The sequence below is a fragment of the Emydura macquarii genome, unplaced genomic scaffold, assembly GCF_026122565.2.
Source record: "Emydura macquarii macquarii isolate MOO-44397 ecotype Brisbane River unplaced genomic scaffold, CSIRO-AGI_Emac_v2 contig_18, whole genome shotgun sequence".
In the NCBI taxonomy this organism is placed as follows: Eukaryota; Metazoa; Chordata; order Testudines; family Chelidae; genus Emydura; species Emydura macquarii.
Window position 1 is genome coordinate 12,421,023 of NW_027130155.1, and position 17,583 is coordinate 12,438,605.

Consider the following 17,583-nt stretch of genomic DNA (forward strand, 5'->3'; position numbering starts at 1 on the left):
ATTTTCCAATTTTGAAGTGTAGAATAGAAATTTATATTGTTAGTAACATTAGCTAATCAGGTAAGGAAGCAATATCATATGACATAGGTAACTAAGTAAAGCTCTGATCATACAAATGATAGCCTAATGGAAGACAGGAACCAATACAGCACAAAGTTTGAATTTCACATTCACAATGAACTGTCTGTGAGCTTTTCATATAATGGGAAAATAAAGAAAAACTTTGAATGAGAATTTTTACAATCTGCTGGGAAACATGAGAAAATGGGAAAATCTGAGGAGTAAATTACTAACTATTCACTCTATTTGACTATTTAGTTATTTACTGTTATAACTAGCAAGCTGGACTTTTGAATAAGTGGATATTACATTTTTCTTTGTAATTTATTACACCTGTAGTGATATTACTTATTTTTTTACTTCCCAATAATGAAAGCTTAGTTTAGTATGCTAAAGTGCTTTAAATATTTTTAAAAGCCATTCACCTGCATTGGTATTAAATAGCTGGCATACAAACATTTTTGTCTTTGCAGGCTGCTCAACTTCACTAGGACTATTCACAGCTTGCACTTTAGTAAGGTCATTGGTATCGCTATTACACATTTCCTGTATTTCATGAGGATCAAGTTCCAGTAGTTTACAAGTTAAAAAATATTCATAGGGCTGGGGAAGGAACTAGGTGGATGAATGCTTTACACTTCTGCTTTATTTCTAGAATTGCTGGCCTCATCCATGTGATGAATAATTGTGATCAAGAATAGTTTTGAACTGCAGTGCCCCAAATCACTTAGAACTGTTTTAACAGGCTGCAGTATACATTTTCTGATTTATGAAGGCAGAAATATGATGGGACCCACACCTGCTTGCCACCATTAATTGCAATACCTTCATGCTGATGAATAGTCACTGAGCCAAAATTTGCTCAGTTACACCATGGCAAATTGGGAGTAACTCCAGTGAAGTCAGATACTCCCATATTTACATTACTGTAACTCAAAAGAGAATTTGGCCCACTATCTGGATTGATTCCATATGAAAAATAAGGGCCAGATTCTTTTCTCAGTTACATTGAGGTAAATGAGGATTAACTCTGTTGAAAGTAATTGGGCTTGATTCTCATCTTTCTTACACTGATGTAACTCTTTTGATTTTAGTGAAGTTTCTCCTAGTTTATATCAGTGTAACTGAGATCAGAATCTAGCCCTCGGTGTATTGTTTAAATTATGTTGCCTGGATTCTCTTCCAGGATGGAAACTAGTTGCAAACTATAGCAATCTCTTTCTCAGTATTGAAGGTGGTCCCTGCTGAAATTATCTGAAATTACTTGGGGAGAAAATATAAATCCATTTTTATGCCCAGTGATCCCTAATCTTTGAATAAATTGCGGTCTCTTATCACCATACCCTAATTTAAAGAATATACTTGGAACGTGGCCAGTAAAGTTTTTAATCTAAAGGAAAAAAAAAAAAGCTTTAGAAACTTCAAAATGATAAGATTTAGCTTAAGTCTTTCTTCTTATACAAGCTTTCTTGCTAATTGATTTTCCTTGTCTCTGCAGCTTCTGTTTTTCTCAGCTTCACATATTATATTTCTCAAGCATATGATGAATGGGATGCTGTGTAGCTGAAAGATCACAAGGCTCAAATGGCTCTCTCTGCATTCTTGTAGTGAAGTGGCTGGCTGAGAGTTGCAGCTGAACTTAAACTAGAGGAAAAGTTGCCTCTCCCTCTTAGGAGAACTGTGTTAAATGCAAAGTGAAGGAGGCTTCACCTTGCAAGCTTTGTTGAGGACAGGCCACCCCCACCATCCCACCACACTCGCACATTTTTCCACCCCACCCACACCCCCCTGGAAATATTAAGTTTGTCAGACTGATTTTTCCCCCCTGTTAGCAATGAAAGTTGACCATAAGTCACAGCATGCCGCAAGAAATCGAGCTATGACCACATTAAGCATGAATGGCAGGGAAAGGTTATAGCATGTAACACTATGCTGCGCCGGCTGTAGTTAGTGGTTGGGAGGTGGGGACAGAGAACTTTTATTGCAAGCTAAGCTCAAAGCTCCCATGGTTGTTTACTCTTTCAAAAGGCATTTTGGAAGGATTTTTTATTTTGAAAACATATCACTTTCAGCAGCAGGTTTTGTAGCTGGGCAATACAGAGTCAAACTCGAGTACTCCTTAATTTTACCTTCAGCTGCTCCAGTGGCATACTTGAACATATTCTAGGAACAGTAGCTTCTAAAGCTTTTCAAAAGCTTCCTGCATGAAGTGCTTCCTGTAAATAGGTTGTTTGAATAAGATAGTGTGTTTTTTAAGCCAGGCATCTGAAGTGTAGCACTATCATCCATTGAGTGTCTGCAACAGCATGGCGGGCTTATGGATCTTTATTGTGACTGACTGTAGAGTAACTCTCCTCAGTATGAAGTTGAGCCTTCTCTTAATGAGAAGAAAAATCTAGAGGCAAATGAATTCTTTAACCTACCCTAGGAACCTCCCTCCACAAACCTTTACCTAGCTGCGCCTCTGTTCAATGACTTTCAGCAGCTGTGTTAGAGTTGGATATAAACACAAAGAATGGTTTGATTTTGAGGCTGACAACTGATAACTTTAGAGAGAAAAGGTGGGTGAGGTAATATTTTGTGTTATATATACTCTAGTTTACTGGGACTAACACGGCCACAACAAACAATTGATAAATTTCTAATATATTTGTTTGTTTTTGGGTTTTGTTTTTATTTACTATTTTTCACTCTCACTTATTTCTTAGACTTAGTGGCCCAATAGGATGGAGCCAGTTTACTGTAGCTGGGAAGGGAATTTGGCCCAGTGTTCTTCAGCAGGGTGGAGAATTGACTGGCCTCAAAAAAGACACAACTTATCAATCAGTTGCCAGGAGTGCTTCAAAGTGTGCGGTGAACTTTTCTTTGTGGAGTTACAGAAAGTTACAGCCTCCTATCCCCCCCACCTTAAACTGGAGGGAGAAACTAGAGGACTGACTAGAAACGGAGGCTATGAAAGTATGGTATTGCCCCAATCTTTTAAAACTGTGGGTGGATTTTAGTGAAGTGAAGCATTTCACTTACACTGATATAAAATTAGCATAACTATATTGACTTTTGTGTGGAGTTACTCTTGATTTACCTACTATAAGTCAGAGGAGATTCAGCCCCTATACAGCTAATATCTGTCCACCTCTTCTTCCCTGACTCCCTGAGCTAGGAGTTATTCCAAAGTCCATTGAAGTCAATAGAAAGATTCCCTTTGACCTCAGTGGACTTTGGATCAGATCCCGAGTGGCTAGTTTATTATTAGAGGACTTCTAGACAAGCAGTATGACAGCAGAGAAAAAAAATGGAAAATGGATGAGTCTAGAAAAAGGGGGGCCAGATGCTCTGCTGTTGTAAATTGGTGTAGCTCCATTGACCTGAATGGAATGATGCTGATTTATACCAGCAGAGAACATGGCCCCTACAGGTTACTATATGCCCTGGCATTAAAACATTCATGCCTCCTGATCTATTACATTGAAAGTGCCCTCTCCGCCAGGCTAGAGGTTGGAATTATACCATCTCCCTTGGATTTGGGTCTGTAAATCTAAAGCTGCTACACTGTTGTGATGGATATAAAGCCATGCTTTATAAATGATTCACACTCCCGTAATTAACGCCAGTTGTTAAACCAGAAAAGTTGTTGCAAACCATATGAAACTGACGTTACCACCAAATACCAAAGCTGCCTTTTTTAGGTTTCTAGGTACAAGTGTTTTTAAAAATTCAGTAATTAAAAGGTTTTATATATATTGATTTCAGTTATATTAAAAATGTATCGATAGTACATTATATCAAAAGTGCTGTCAGGCACTGTCTACTATAAAACACTTGTAAAAAACCAAACCAAACCCCAAGACACACACACACAAAAAAAAGTCTCACTGAATTATGGTTTTGGAAAATGATCATCCATTAAATTATCCCAAGGAATCATATAATTTAAGTTTACTGGTTCAATTTATTTCAATGCCATGAGATTATTAAATGTAATTATTGCGATTTAGCTAATTGGTTTTCTAGTTAAACCTGAATGAATATTAGTGATTGCTAAAGTTTTCAGAAATTCAAGTGATCAGCAGCTGAATTCAAATAAGGCCTACAAAAGTGTGGATACTAATTTGAAAATATCCTCTTCTTTTCACATCTCCCTCCTTATTCTTTCCCATGCCCTGTCCTACTCTGTCCATTCTCCTTGTTTACTTCCTCCAAATCACCATCTCCTTCTCTGTTGCCCTCCATCTTTCCTTGTGCCTGATACCTTTCATTAGGACCTAATGACTCCAATGAAGTAGAAGTTCAGACTCAGCAACGAAGGCAGGGACAGCCCACTTATGTGATATACATGTGGCACTAGAATACCCTGCTCCAATAGGTTCTTTTACTTAAAGGGCCAGATTCTTAGCTGGGGTAAACTGACATTACTCTATAGACTTTATAAACTTCAGAGTGAAATGTATATATTGGAGACAGAAAAAAACCCAAACAAATTGGTCTGCAAGGTCACGTTTTTGTTCATTTAGAAACTTTCAGCAGCTGTATTCATCCTTCCACCTATGGCAACCATGTGCATCTCCCCACACCCAATCCATTTTCATTCTTAGATCCTGATCCTGGGTAACACTTTGGCCATTCTGTGTCATTCCATGTAAAGCAGCTCTACCTCTGGCAGATCTCCCGTGCACAGCACTGTGAGATGGCATTATCTTCTTTATGTAGCAGCTAGTGATAATGTTTTAGTCCCGGATCCTGAAAACACACACATATTAAGTTTTGAATTCAGTGGAACTGCACGTGCTTAAAGTAAAGTGTATGCATAAGTGTTTGACGTATGAAGGCCAAACTCAGCCACTGGTGTCTGATTCTCCCATGTCACATTAGAAAAACAGAGACCAATGGATGGTATAATTTGTTCTCCCTGGCTGTCCTCAGTAATTTACCAGTTCAGTCAGGAAGAACAAGAAACAGGTCTTGATTGCCCAACTATTTCAAGCAAAGAAGAAAACAATATAGTGTCAAAGTATCTACTAATGCAACAACTACAAATTAAATAAATTAACATTTTTGAAAGACAATTTCCACTCATTTTTAATTCATCTCACCTTTGTGGGACTACTGTATTTTATGTCATCTCAAATGCTGCTTAGATTTCAAAAGCCGGCTTAGAATTTAGGATAAAATCCTGGCCCTATTGATGTCAATGGGAATATTGCCACTGACTTCAATGTAGCCAAAAATTCACCCTCACTCTCCAGATTTTTGCTGTCATGTGAATGAACTAGATTTAATTCATTAATAGGGATTTTCTCAGTAATATACTATCTTGTTTCCAGCATTAGGAAGTTTTATTTAAGATATCATGGCCCTGATTCTCTTTTGATCTGCATTTTGTGCAGTCATTTATCCTGTGCAAAACGAGTAGAAAACACTATCAAATTTGAATGGTAGCATTTTACACCCACTTTGCACACGTATGAATTACTAAGCAAGGTGCAAAAGAGTGGAGAATCACATCCTATACATCAATAATGCATCCTATAACATCAATAATGCATCTGGAAATCTCTGTTAGTACTGTACCATCAGCCAGCTGCAGCCCTTTCGAACTGCATCTTCATAAAGAAGGTTGTCTTCATGCAAAGAGACTGCAAAATAAGGAACATGAGGCTAAGAAGGGAGTGAATCCCCAATTTATCTTGTGCTTAGACTTCTATCTGGTGGATACTTCAATTCAATATAGAAAATACTTTAAAATTCCTAGGAGGTTTTTTTTTTTTTTGGTCAAAGTTCAGCATTTTACTGGATTTCTACACTTCACCTTTTATTTTGGTTGCATGCAGGAGAACATGTGAAAGATAGGACCAATTTAAAAATAAAAGTAATCCCTTTTCCAAGTTCTTTATTTCTTCATGCAGTATAATTTACTGTGTATTACCATATATCCTGTCATTCACTTTGAATGGAGTTGAGTGGAGTAACAATTTCCCTTATAAACAAAAATCTCTACTCTATAGATTGTAATATTCCCTTTAATATTATTCTCATTCTCTGTCCTGAATGACCTTCAGGTTCAGGAGCCCACTACTGAAGCTTCACTATTTTAGCTCTCATGTTCATGTGATTGCCCTAGCCACTATGAAAGCTCCAGCAGTTGCAGCATCTGAGACTCATGGAAATGAAAGTCATCTTGAAGTTCAATAGTTTCTGTGACTGATTACGTTCTCATTTCCCCAGTGTAACTCTAATGGAGACTCCGCTGAAGCCTAGCTGTCTGGCAGAGTAATATGGAACAAAGAGTATTTATTCTTCCTATACCATATTTTACTGAAATCAATGGAGCAGACATCCTATTCATTATATTATTATTTAATATTTTTACTGTGGTAGCACCAAGAGGCCTCCATCAGAGTAAGGCTTTATTGCATTGGCCACTGTGCAAATTTATATGGCCATAGTGGTAACCCCTTACCTCAGACTGGTGAGTCATCACTCTCCCAGGTCAATAAAACTACTTGGGTGGGTCACTGCTCACCAGTGGGAGCAAGGGATCAAAACCTGGCCCACAGTAAATGACAGCTCCTGCCCCAAAGACCTTATAGGAAATTATTCTACGTAAAGAAAATAATCTGATATAAAATTGAGATTATTAATGTAATGATGATGAAATATGAAAGGTAATTTTTCCTAGTATTGCCACACAGGTCTTAAAATTGGATTATAACTTTGATTTCATGATAATCTGTTAATATACTTGCTAGTTACATTGGGCATTGCTCCTTCATTAGCCTATGTCATTATATAAGAATACTGCAGCCATATTTTCAACATTAGCATTTAAATTGTTCCAGATAGGTTTTGAAGTCACATCTCACCAAGGTGGATGGGCTGAGGGAGGGCAGAAGGTGTACACTTGAACGATGTGATGGGAGTATGGGAGAGGTGTATTCATATTCACACCATAACTGCTGCTACTATTGTTTGAATGTAGGCTGTTTTCCACAAGACTAGGTTAACAAAGCAGCTGCTCATGAGTACATTATATGAACTGTATCTTGGGAAATGAGAGCCTGAAATGTTTTAAAATGAAAATGTAGATTTTACATAATTATTGCAGAATGCAATAAAATGATGGAGAGACCCTACAATCTCACAGTGTCTGCAATTTGTCAATGGCTACATTTTTTCCTGTTCCTGATGTTATAGCATCAGGAACAGGAAATAGCATACAGAGGTATGTTATAGTATACAGAGCAGAGCGTACATGTTATAGCACATAGAGGTGCGTGCTATGCATTTCAATTAGTTATTTCTGTTTCCATCATGCAAACTGTCCCAGGAGTATTCTGAGAGCAGCAACTCTTGTGCTTGTCAGGCTGGGTGGAGAGAGTCTGCATTGATATGTCACAAAGAGTTTTGTTAGACTTAGCTAAAAATCTTGGTCGCTGATCCTGGAAAGAAAACCATATGGTCAGACCCTGATGTCCATGCAGAGTCCCTGCTGGGGCTCTGTGCAGGTGCGACGGTCCATTCAGCTAGTTATCTTGGCAGGATCAGGGCCTTAGTTATTTACTAAGTAATATGCAAAGAAATGTTGTCAGTCTTTAATTACTTGATTACGAAACAACCAATGTTTTTTTTCCAAGTATACTCCAAAACAAATGTTAGTTACATGACCAGTTTCAAAGACCACCGGTATTTGAATTAAAAAGCCGAAGTGTGGCAAAGTATTTACAGTGGGGGGAAGATATCATTTTCTCAACCTTGCATCACTCAGAAAAGGGTAAATGAGTTTTCCTTAAATGTTCATCAATAAATAATCACCTTACTGCTAAGGCCCAACACAAGAAACTTTAGCCCAAGAGGAAATTTGTTTTGGAAAGTGAGTGTGTGAGAAGAGGGGTCATTGATTTAAGCTGTTTTGCAACCATGCCAGGTGAATATTAGGACATAAAACACATCCCCATGTTATTCTCCTTTCTGTCGCTGTTCTCGTTCTCTTATACAATACGCTGTGTGCTAGGCATCACTGTGGCCACTCTGGCATGTGCTCATCAGGGCGCCCAGCTTCTGTGCTTCGACAGAGACACAACCAGAATACCTCTTGGACATGCTACTACAATGGAGCTATTCCACAGACACCCTAATGTTGGCTTTGCCATTGGGAGCCACAACAGAACCATAGCTTCTTAATGATCAGGCACTCTGCTGCAATAAGGAATTCTGGGTAATTCTAGTAGCTGATTACAATCTTAGTCTGATAATAAAGTGATGTTATGACAAGCAGCTCTTCTGGTGATGCAGTGACTATAAAGGGTTGCTTGACATTATTCTGGTAACTAAACTTGAATGGCTATATGTTTTGACATTTAGGGAACTGGGACACTGATGTAAACTGATGGAGCCAATCTCAGAAAGAAACTAGCTGCAGGAGGATACCCAGCAAATTAATCGGCTGATTATAAGAAATCCCATTCCCAAAGGAAAAGGATATAAACAGAAGGCTGAAAAACAGAAAGAGAAGACAAAGGAAAAAAAAGCTTTCCAGTTCTTTAGTTAAAAAAGAAGTTCACCTCATTTTAAATGAGCAAACAAGAGGAGGTCTATGGGTAGAGCAGATGCAGCCTGGAGAAGAATTTGTTTTTAAAGTGAACTAAGGTCATTCAACTTGTCTTCCATTCCTGTTATGTGCTGCAAGAATAACCTTGTTAATAACATTAAATAGTTGGTTATTAGTACGTCTCTGGGCAGGATAATTGATTTTGCTATATTCCTAATCTCCGCATCCAGTTGCACTGTTGTCTAGTTAGAAAACACAACATAATTGCCTTTATGTCCACAGAAGGAGCAGTATTCGAAGAAAAGGAAAAACAAAACACAAAAATACAAATTTTTCCTGCAAGAGCCAACACTTTTCCTTTATTTACCTCAAGTGTTTTTCTAAGCACGTTCTGCCTACATATTTATAACACATATTTATACACAAATGTCCAAGATAAAGGGCCTGCAGTGGGAATTCAACCATAAATACACGCTTGTGTGTCACGTTTAAGCCATTTTGAACTGTGTCAAACAACATTATGTTTGTTGTCACTGTGTGATAATACTTGATAGGTAAAGGATTGATGATAGCAGTGTGGTTTAAAGCTGATTATAACTTTCTTAATTAATTCAGTGCCAGAGTTTCAACATTACTGAAGTTAACTAGCTTTTTTCTTCACCAACTAAATTGTAATATTTACATATTTTGCTACATGTCACGATTGCCTTTGTACTGAATGAAATATCAAAATGCTTGGAAAGCTAGTCATGAAGGCTCCACCTCAGCTATGGATTGGTGCAAAAACAAAAGAAAAAAAAAACCTTTTCTCACACAAACCCTAAAAAAGCTAATGTGGAAAATAAAACATTGAAAATTAACTGGAAAGAATTTTTTTTAAATTAAAATGACAACTTTTTATTTATTTATTTTTTGTTTTGTTTTTTTGGTGGGTTTTTTTGGTTCTCTACTGGAACATTTCCATTGATAGAGTTGCTAAGTGCGTTCTATTTACAAATATAAACACTTGGTTTTGATCAGCAAAAATGCATCAGCCCACTTGAACAGTGTCAATGATGACATAATTACACTTGCAATTTCCTCTCTGTAATGATTTTTAAATGTCAGCAGTCATTTTTTGTCTAATTGTAGCCTGCATGTCAGCACTTCCTCTTAAAACAGCATGTTCCTCTCTGCTGGAATTTCACACCTCTCCACTCACTTACTCACTTCACCAGTGAAGATAATGAGGATGATATAGGGCTTCAGGATATTTTCACTTCTGCTCTGTTTTACCATCTAACATCAAACAGGCATAATGAGAATTTTTTTTTCAAGTACAGAGTTTTAGCATTTAGCCACTAAATAATTATTTGATTTTCTGAACAAGTAAAAAAGTAGTCTTTTTTTTCTGGCCCCCTATTTGACCTTCATTAATAATCCATTTAAAATCATCCACTGATGGTTAGAATATTCTCCCAAAGCTATACTATAAACTAATTCACCAGTGAGGAGACTTTTCCTAGGATACCTGCTGAACTCTACTTGATCTGTTAGGTGTTTAAAATGGACTGAGAGCAGGTTACCTTTGCTTTGAAAAGGTGTTTTGTTTTACATTTGTTAACATTGTGGCCCCATGCTTAGGCCTAGAAATTGGCTTATGTAATGACTCTCTAGCTGGTGCCATGCCTCCAGAGTCCATAACATAATAGAACAAATAGGTGTTGCTGGAATTAGACTCTATGCCCCTTCCACTTTCCGTAGCTGAGCTTCCCTGCTGACAACACCTCTAAATCTAAGTTAACAATCAACATTTTCTACTCATTTGCAGGCATACTAGAATTGGAAATAGGAGGCCAAAGAGGCCTACTGCAAACCAATTTGCTTATGTCATCTCCAAGTTTCCGATGTTACTTAACTCCAGGCCTTTAGGAACAAAGCAGATATCTTACAGGCCCGTGAAGTATTAAAATAAATAAAGAGCCATGAAGCACACCCACTGTGAAATCAAATTATACAGCAGTGTAAGTTATCTGATAAACAGGAAGGAGACTATTTAGTACCTTTGTACTTGTGTGTATACACCCACGTATTGTTAATATATGTATGATAAAGTGAGTTCCAGAGAAATGGATTTGTAAGCAAATTGTAGGTGAGGTGATCAAAGGTACATGAATGTAACTTATTATACGGCACTACAATTTATCACATGGCTATCATCACCACATATTTGCCATCTGTCCCCATCTACTCACTCACACACCTGGGTCTTTTAAATTCTTCATGTCCTGCACTGGATTTCTTGCTCTGTAGGGTGAATTTCATTTGAATAACATGAGTTCCTGTAAAACTGACTTTCCTTTCCCATGGGACACTTGGGACAGGAGGCATTTTAAAGGGCCAGGACTGTTGATAAAGAATCACATCACATACAGTATCTAGGTCTGTGCATGAGTAGAGAGAATTTAGTATACAATCTAAAAAGATGCACTTCTGTGTCATCCCATTCTGGAGAGCTCTAAGGCACAGTGCAGGTCTTGATCTTGCATAAGAGCAGTAGACCAGTAAACCACATAGTGTACAGAGCACTCAGGTCTGGAGAATACTTTCAGCAGGAAAAAAGGAAAAACAAAAAAATAAGACTGTCAGGAGACTTTCAAGAGACAGTAAGTGCGGCTGAGGCCAGAGGAGGGACAGCCATGTAGCGCACAGTGGGTACACTTGACCTGCTTGTCAAACTATTAAAGAAAAAGACAGAAGAGAGTCAAGGACACAGAATCCTAAAAGCAGAAGGAACCTGGACGAGGTGAATCCAGGGAACAAAGGAAGACTGAACTGGAGTTTTTCACTGCCCCCTATCTTTTATATCTGAGGGAAAGGGCAGAGACCTTAGAACTTTTACTAACTTTGGTAGAACATGCTTCTGGTGAACTCAAATATGCTGAAACTCTGCTTAGGGTGAAGTGGAATTCCAGGGACTTTCATTCTACTCACAGTAAAGTTTCCTTCACCTATAACCCAGTCCCATTCATAGGTGCTGCACTCCAGAAAGATTAACACCTCTTCCTACTCCTATTGCTTAGCTAGAGCAATAAGGGAAGAGGAAAAGAAGCAGAGTCCTGTCTGGAATCTGCTTCAGTTCCAGGTGGTAAAGAGGAGGCTTTGACAGAAGTGAAGATGTCGTCTTCTGGTTTATGTGGAGAAGAGGATGCTTTGGGGCACTGGAAAGTGTGCTCCATCTGTTCCCAGAGTGCAGTGGGGCAGAGCATTGCACATCGTGGCTCAATCCAGAACAAATAGCCATGGCTCTGTGAGCAATGCAAGTCCTGTGATAAGGCCTCTCATTACATGATAACATTTTCTTCCCCTCACTACTTTTTCTTTTTTTTTTTTTGGGGGGGGGGGGGGTTGTGGGGCTGCTGAGTTTACTGTTGTTTGCATTACTCTGATTGCAGTTTTAACATATGGCAAATTTTTAATGTATTATATACATTTACATTTTTAATGTAGTATATAAACATATTGCACTCAGCTTTTCCCTCAGACACTGGAACATTGGGAAGAATTTCAAAGGGGAAGGTGGAATTTGAATTCTTCAGTTACCTGAACTACTAGTGGTAGGTTATTTTTATATTGTATTGGCTGCGCAGAGGATTTATGTGGATCTTATGCCAAGGGTACCTAGAGCATATAAACAGGCACTCTCTTTAGCATTTCTGCAAATACAAACAAATTAACACTGGACAATGTGTTTGGCACATACAGTAAATCAAAGGTGAGTTCAGCATGAGGAAGTATAGCAACGTTTTCTATGCCAACGATAGTGGTTACTGTTGTATATAAGTAGATTGCTATGAATCATACCACTAGACTGTTTGTTTTTAATGTTAAAAGACATAGCCCTATGATCTGTTCGTCACCTATGAGGCCATTGAAGTCAGTTGGAGTTGTAGGTGCTCAGCATCTCTGAAAATCAGGCCTGAGGGGTCTCAGGGTGGCCACTCAAAAATGGAGGCACTCAAAACTATAGGCCACTTCTGAAAATTTCTGGCTATTGCTCCCTATGAACTTGAATTGAACTCAGACCTCACAAAATAGGGGATGTTAAAACAAAAAGATAGTTGAGTGGTAACCATGACAACAGTACTTCCAAAAATGATTTGTATATCCAAGTTTTATACATTCAGGGAGAGGGAGCACATGCTGCTGTGCACTTATCAGCATCAATTTGTGCTGTCTGCATTAGCCATGAGTGAGTTATGCAGGTCTTCCCAAATATCCTACTACTTTGTCACAGACGTATTTGTCTTCTGACCTGGGGATCTCTCTTCCAAGTGGAGCTGGTCATAATTTTCTGAATTTTAATTTTTTAAATTAATTTTTTGTCAAAATTTTGAATTTCATTAAAAAAAAGAGAAGTTTTTGCAAAAATTGTCACCCAAAATTCACCCTGTTTTTCAACAAGCCAAAGAGCTGGCTGCAACATTTTGAAATTCAGTGAAAGAAAGATGAATTGTTCATGAAAATTTTTGTGAAAAATGTTCCTATTTTTCAGAAGCTGTGTTTATGAACGGAAAGTTTAGTCTTTCTACCCAGAGTATTTGATCTTTTTCCTTGGCCTCTTAATAAAGTTGTAGGATTTATTTATTTATTTATTTATTTTGGTGATATGAGGGCCTTTGTGGACATTGACGTAAAATGCTTTATGTCCCATTCTTGTGTTCTCACCCACCGACGCCACCTGTTTTTATTCTTTTTCTGAAACTAAATTGAGAAACTGAGCCCTTGCTGTCAACTTGGACAGAAAAAAAAAAATCTGATTCCCCCACCAATACCTTGCAAATCAGCGTTGTTTTAAATGAGGGTTTTCTAATCTTTAATTAGTATCACAAATACTTCATTGCCTGCACATTCCTCCAGTGAAAGGTTGTATAGAATGAGTCACTGAGTTCTGTATGTCCTGTGGGACTACGTGAAGAGCTATATGCTACCCTTTTATATATTGAACAAAGGCCAAATTCTTGGCTGTCATTTTTCAGGACTGAAGTGCTAAAAAAAGTAAGTGCAGGGCTGAAGTCTGCATACTGATGACAAGGCCTTTTTGGGTGGTAACAGGGATAGGGTTTTAGGTAGCTCTAAAGTGTCTTATGAGTTAGGCTACTGACTCTGTTTTTTAATATTGCATTGCATTTAACACCCTCTTTTGCTTTCACGCTTACAGCATTTACTATTTCTGTTGAGATGTACTGAATGACTTTGTTACTGTAAACACAAAATGTTCATGCTTCCGTCAACCATTACAGGGAATAAATGATTCTGATAGACTCTGAAACAGATTTACTTACATACATAAGTCTATTCAAAAAGTGTCTCTTTCCATTAACCAACCTTGGGCCCTCTCTTTGGAATCAGCCCTATTTTATCAAAGCAAGCAGATAAATAAATGACATGTAGACCCTAATCCTCATCTAATCCTTGCAGGAGACCCCTGCTGCAACTGCACTTGACACATGATGCAACAGCAGGGGAGCTTGAAGCCACCTTTGCATTCCCCTGATCGTTAAGGCTGATGTGGTGACCCAGTGTCAGAACACCCTCTAGGCTGCTCTCTGCCTTGTAATAGCACTCTAGAGTCTACTAAACTGGCCAGGGGATCATTGAAGAAAAAAGCGCTCCATGCCCCTTTTCTCATTCAACCCATCCCTTATTCTCAAGGATTCTTCCAGGTTGGGAAATAGAGAAGCTTTATAGCTGAAACAGCACAAAGGGACCATATCCAGGCAGAGGATTTGATGTATATCCACCATCTATCTGTTATTTCTACAGCAGTCATCACTATAGGATCTAAGTGATTGATAGCCTTAAGATTTAGGTGAAAACTGGTGGGAACTCGCTGATACAAAAAAACCTAAAATCGGGTTTTATCAAAACTTCTCAAAATCCTCCAAACATACAAAATTTGCAGGGGTCAGAATTGTTTGTGGAGGAGAGCTGTAGTCTCCAAAGACCCTGTCTTGGTTTTTTGCAGCTCAGCTAACTGGTTATTTCCCACGTGCCATTACGAGGTGGGTTCTGAGAACCCTACTGTATTCTTCTATTGCACCTTGTACCTGCAGAGCTCCATGAGCAGTCTGAACATTAATTCATTTAGTCTTAGAATACATCTCTAATTCTATTTTATAGATAAGGAAACTGAAATCATGAGAGTAAATGACATGTCCAGGGTGACACAAGACATCCGTGGCAGACCAGGAAATAGACTGTATGCCTCCCTCCTGCCCCTTGTTTAAAACACAAGCCCATATTTCCTCCCATCCTCAGGAGCATGGGACTTCAGAGATGAAGGGTTTTGTTTGTTTGTTTGTTTTTAATTTATGCTTCAAGCTGGATAAGTTCTTAAATTAGAGGCCTCTGGGGAGTGCTTAAATGGTGCTCGGTTGGTGCTTTAAGAGGTGTGATGGGGACTCTTCTTTTCATCTGGTTTGTCCCAAATTACTAGCCACTTGGCTTGGGGGGGAGACTCTCTCCTACAGCCTTTGGGGAGTAGGAACCTACACAGGAATATTAAAACACATAGATATATCTCATTGTGGAGCTAAGAAAGCCAGTGTTGTTAAAAGGAACAATCAAAGGGGCTAATCCATGTAGTTAATTACCCATAGCAATTATACCATGAGACCACAATCCAATAAATCCTGGATACTTTAACAAACAAAAGAGCCCTAACTTACCCAACAGAAGACCTTCCAAACTACTCCTCCATCCACCATATGTAGCCCCATTTTAGAGCACCTGCTTCCTTTTAGCCACGAACCCAAGTTGCTAGCTGGGCTCAGGCAGGCTCTGTTGTGTCTTTGCAGGAGAAGCACATGCCCCTGGCCCATGGCCCATGTCATGAAATCTCCACTTGAGTGCCATTCATATCCTCCAGTGGGAAGAGAGTTGGCAGCAGGATGTCTGGTGTAGAATGTCTTACCAACTTTCTGATCAATCTGAATTCTGGGGGCAAAGAGGGCAGCTACTTCTTTTGGTCTGTCCCCTAATCAGCTGGGCCTCTTCTCAGCTTTGCTGCTGACATGTAGAGTGGGGCTTCATACTGCTCCCTTCTGGACCACAGCTGTCCCCACAAAATCTTGTTATCATTATTATTTGACACTGTTGTGGTGGTAGTGCTTAAATATCTATTGAGACATGTCAGCCTTAATTAATACCATCTGCAGTAAATGCTGGGGCTGCAAAATCCTTTTCCAAGCCATTAGAGTCTTTAGGGGACAGGAGGTAGCCTGACTTCACCAGCTAGTCCACTATGGACAAGTAAGACTGGAAAAAATGCTCCCTTTCTGCTTCATCCCCAAACTAAGCCTAGGTGGATAGATGACAATTAAGCCTTATTACAGCAGTTAGCTAGGAAACTAGGCTGCCGTAGCAACCACACACTAGCAAGGGTGCTGTGTAATCTGCAGCAAACAGTTGTAAGCTAAGGCTGAAGGTGTATCTATGCCCCTGTGCTTTCCACAGGAGCTGCTGCAGCAGGGGTGAAACGTTTCCACACTTTTTCTGACCCACTGAGGCAGGGGGATGCTTGCCCCTCCTAAATATTCTTTAATATCTTTGTTGGAGCAGTGGCCCTGTCTGATGTCTGCCTGAAGCTACAAGATGGGCAACCTGCCCCCACAGAGAACTGAAGCGCTGCCCAAAGGGGTAGAAATGTCTCTTCAAAAAAAGAACAAAAGTAAGGGCTAGTGAGGAGAGAGGGAATAGGGGGCTAGGAACTAAAGGCTAAAAGGTATCCTGGGGGAGGCGATTCAGGTTGTAGAGAAATCCGCTTAATCCGTGGTTCGGTGTAGTAGCACCACAACACATGTGTTTTCCTGTTTTAATAAGCCTGTGTTGGTATATGTGTAGGTTAGGTCACGTGGTAGATATCGTATATCCCAAGGTGAAGTCTCTTCAGATGGCCACTAAAGGTCACAGGGCTGAAGGCTCTTGGAGGTGTGTTGGTCATTAACTCGCTCATAAATGCTATAAACCTGAACTTTCAAGTAAGCCAGCTGGGAAGGATCCATTCCCAGCCCTTGAAAACAAATGTGGCGGGATTAAGTTTGTACAACCCCCTTATGAACTCAACTCTTTAGGGTCTGCCCGTTAGGCCTGATCACCAGTGATCCTTAACTACTGTTGCCAATTCATGGCTCTCTTTTTAAAGGTATGGGAGTTAACAGTTGGTGGGTCTCTTAAATTCATGCTTATATAATCAAAATAATCATGCTGTATATACATTCCAACAGAGAATTTTTCATTCGTGCCCCAAACTATTGTGGGATGCTAATGTGTGCTGTTAAACAGCTGATTTGTTTCACAGCAGAAGTTGCTGCATTTCATAGATGACTTAAGTGATCCATAGAGTGAACCCTGCATACTTCACAAGAACGGTGTGAAACTTACCTACTTAATATTTGTAAAATACTTTGTGATCCTCAGAGGAATCACAGTAAAAGAAAACAAACTATTATTTATTATTATTTATTATAATAAGTAATAATAATCTGCTATCTACTCTATATAAATACTATATAATACCATTATTTTAGTTTGTTTTGGTAGTGCAGATCAAATTAGTTTCTTATGTGAGAGTGATTGTTATTAGTGTCTTTTTCCAAATTATTATGTGTTTTTTCCCATGTAGTCTCAGTTCTCCAGCAACTTCATAAAAATAAATGATCTGAGATCTTAATGGTTTGGGGTCTTTTTTTATGGTGCATATTTTTCATGCAGTCTTTGATGGAGCATGTATTCATGGCAAGCACACTTCTTTGGATTCAACCCTTGATGCTAGGGGCAAAGATCAGTTCAATGTAGAATTCAACTGTTGTTTTTTTAAGGAGAAAAAAAGGACTGCTTAAATTTAGGTATGTTTGAGTATATCTGGTTGACTGAACTATTTCCTCAAGGAAGTATTCATTCAGTCAATGTCCTGAAGGGTTAAGAAAACAGAAACC

The 17,583-nt window shown here is 38.8% G+C and overlaps 2 long non-coding RNA genes across 2 annotated transcripts in view; one reads left to right on the plus strand and one right to left on the minus strand.

Moving 5' to 3' along the window:
* Positions 1-8,767, plus strand: part of LOC137149398 (uncharacterized) — a 111,540-nt gene extending 102,773 nt beyond the window's left edge. Inside the window, exon 3 of the long non-coding RNA XR_010918775.1 lies at positions 8,419-8,767. This is a non-coding gene — a long non-coding RNA (uncharacterized lncRNA). The remainder of the gene's footprint in view (positions 1-8,418) is intronic.
* Positions 4,584-15,345, minus strand: LOC137149463 (uncharacterized). Its single transcript, XR_010918789.1, has 3 exons — positions 15,316-15,345; positions 5,629-5,693; positions 4,584-4,797 (listed from the first exon to the last, which is right to left on the minus strand). It is a non-coding gene; the product is annotated as an uncharacterized lncRNA (long non-coding RNA).
* Positions 15,346-17,583: the final 2,238 nt, after the last annotated feature.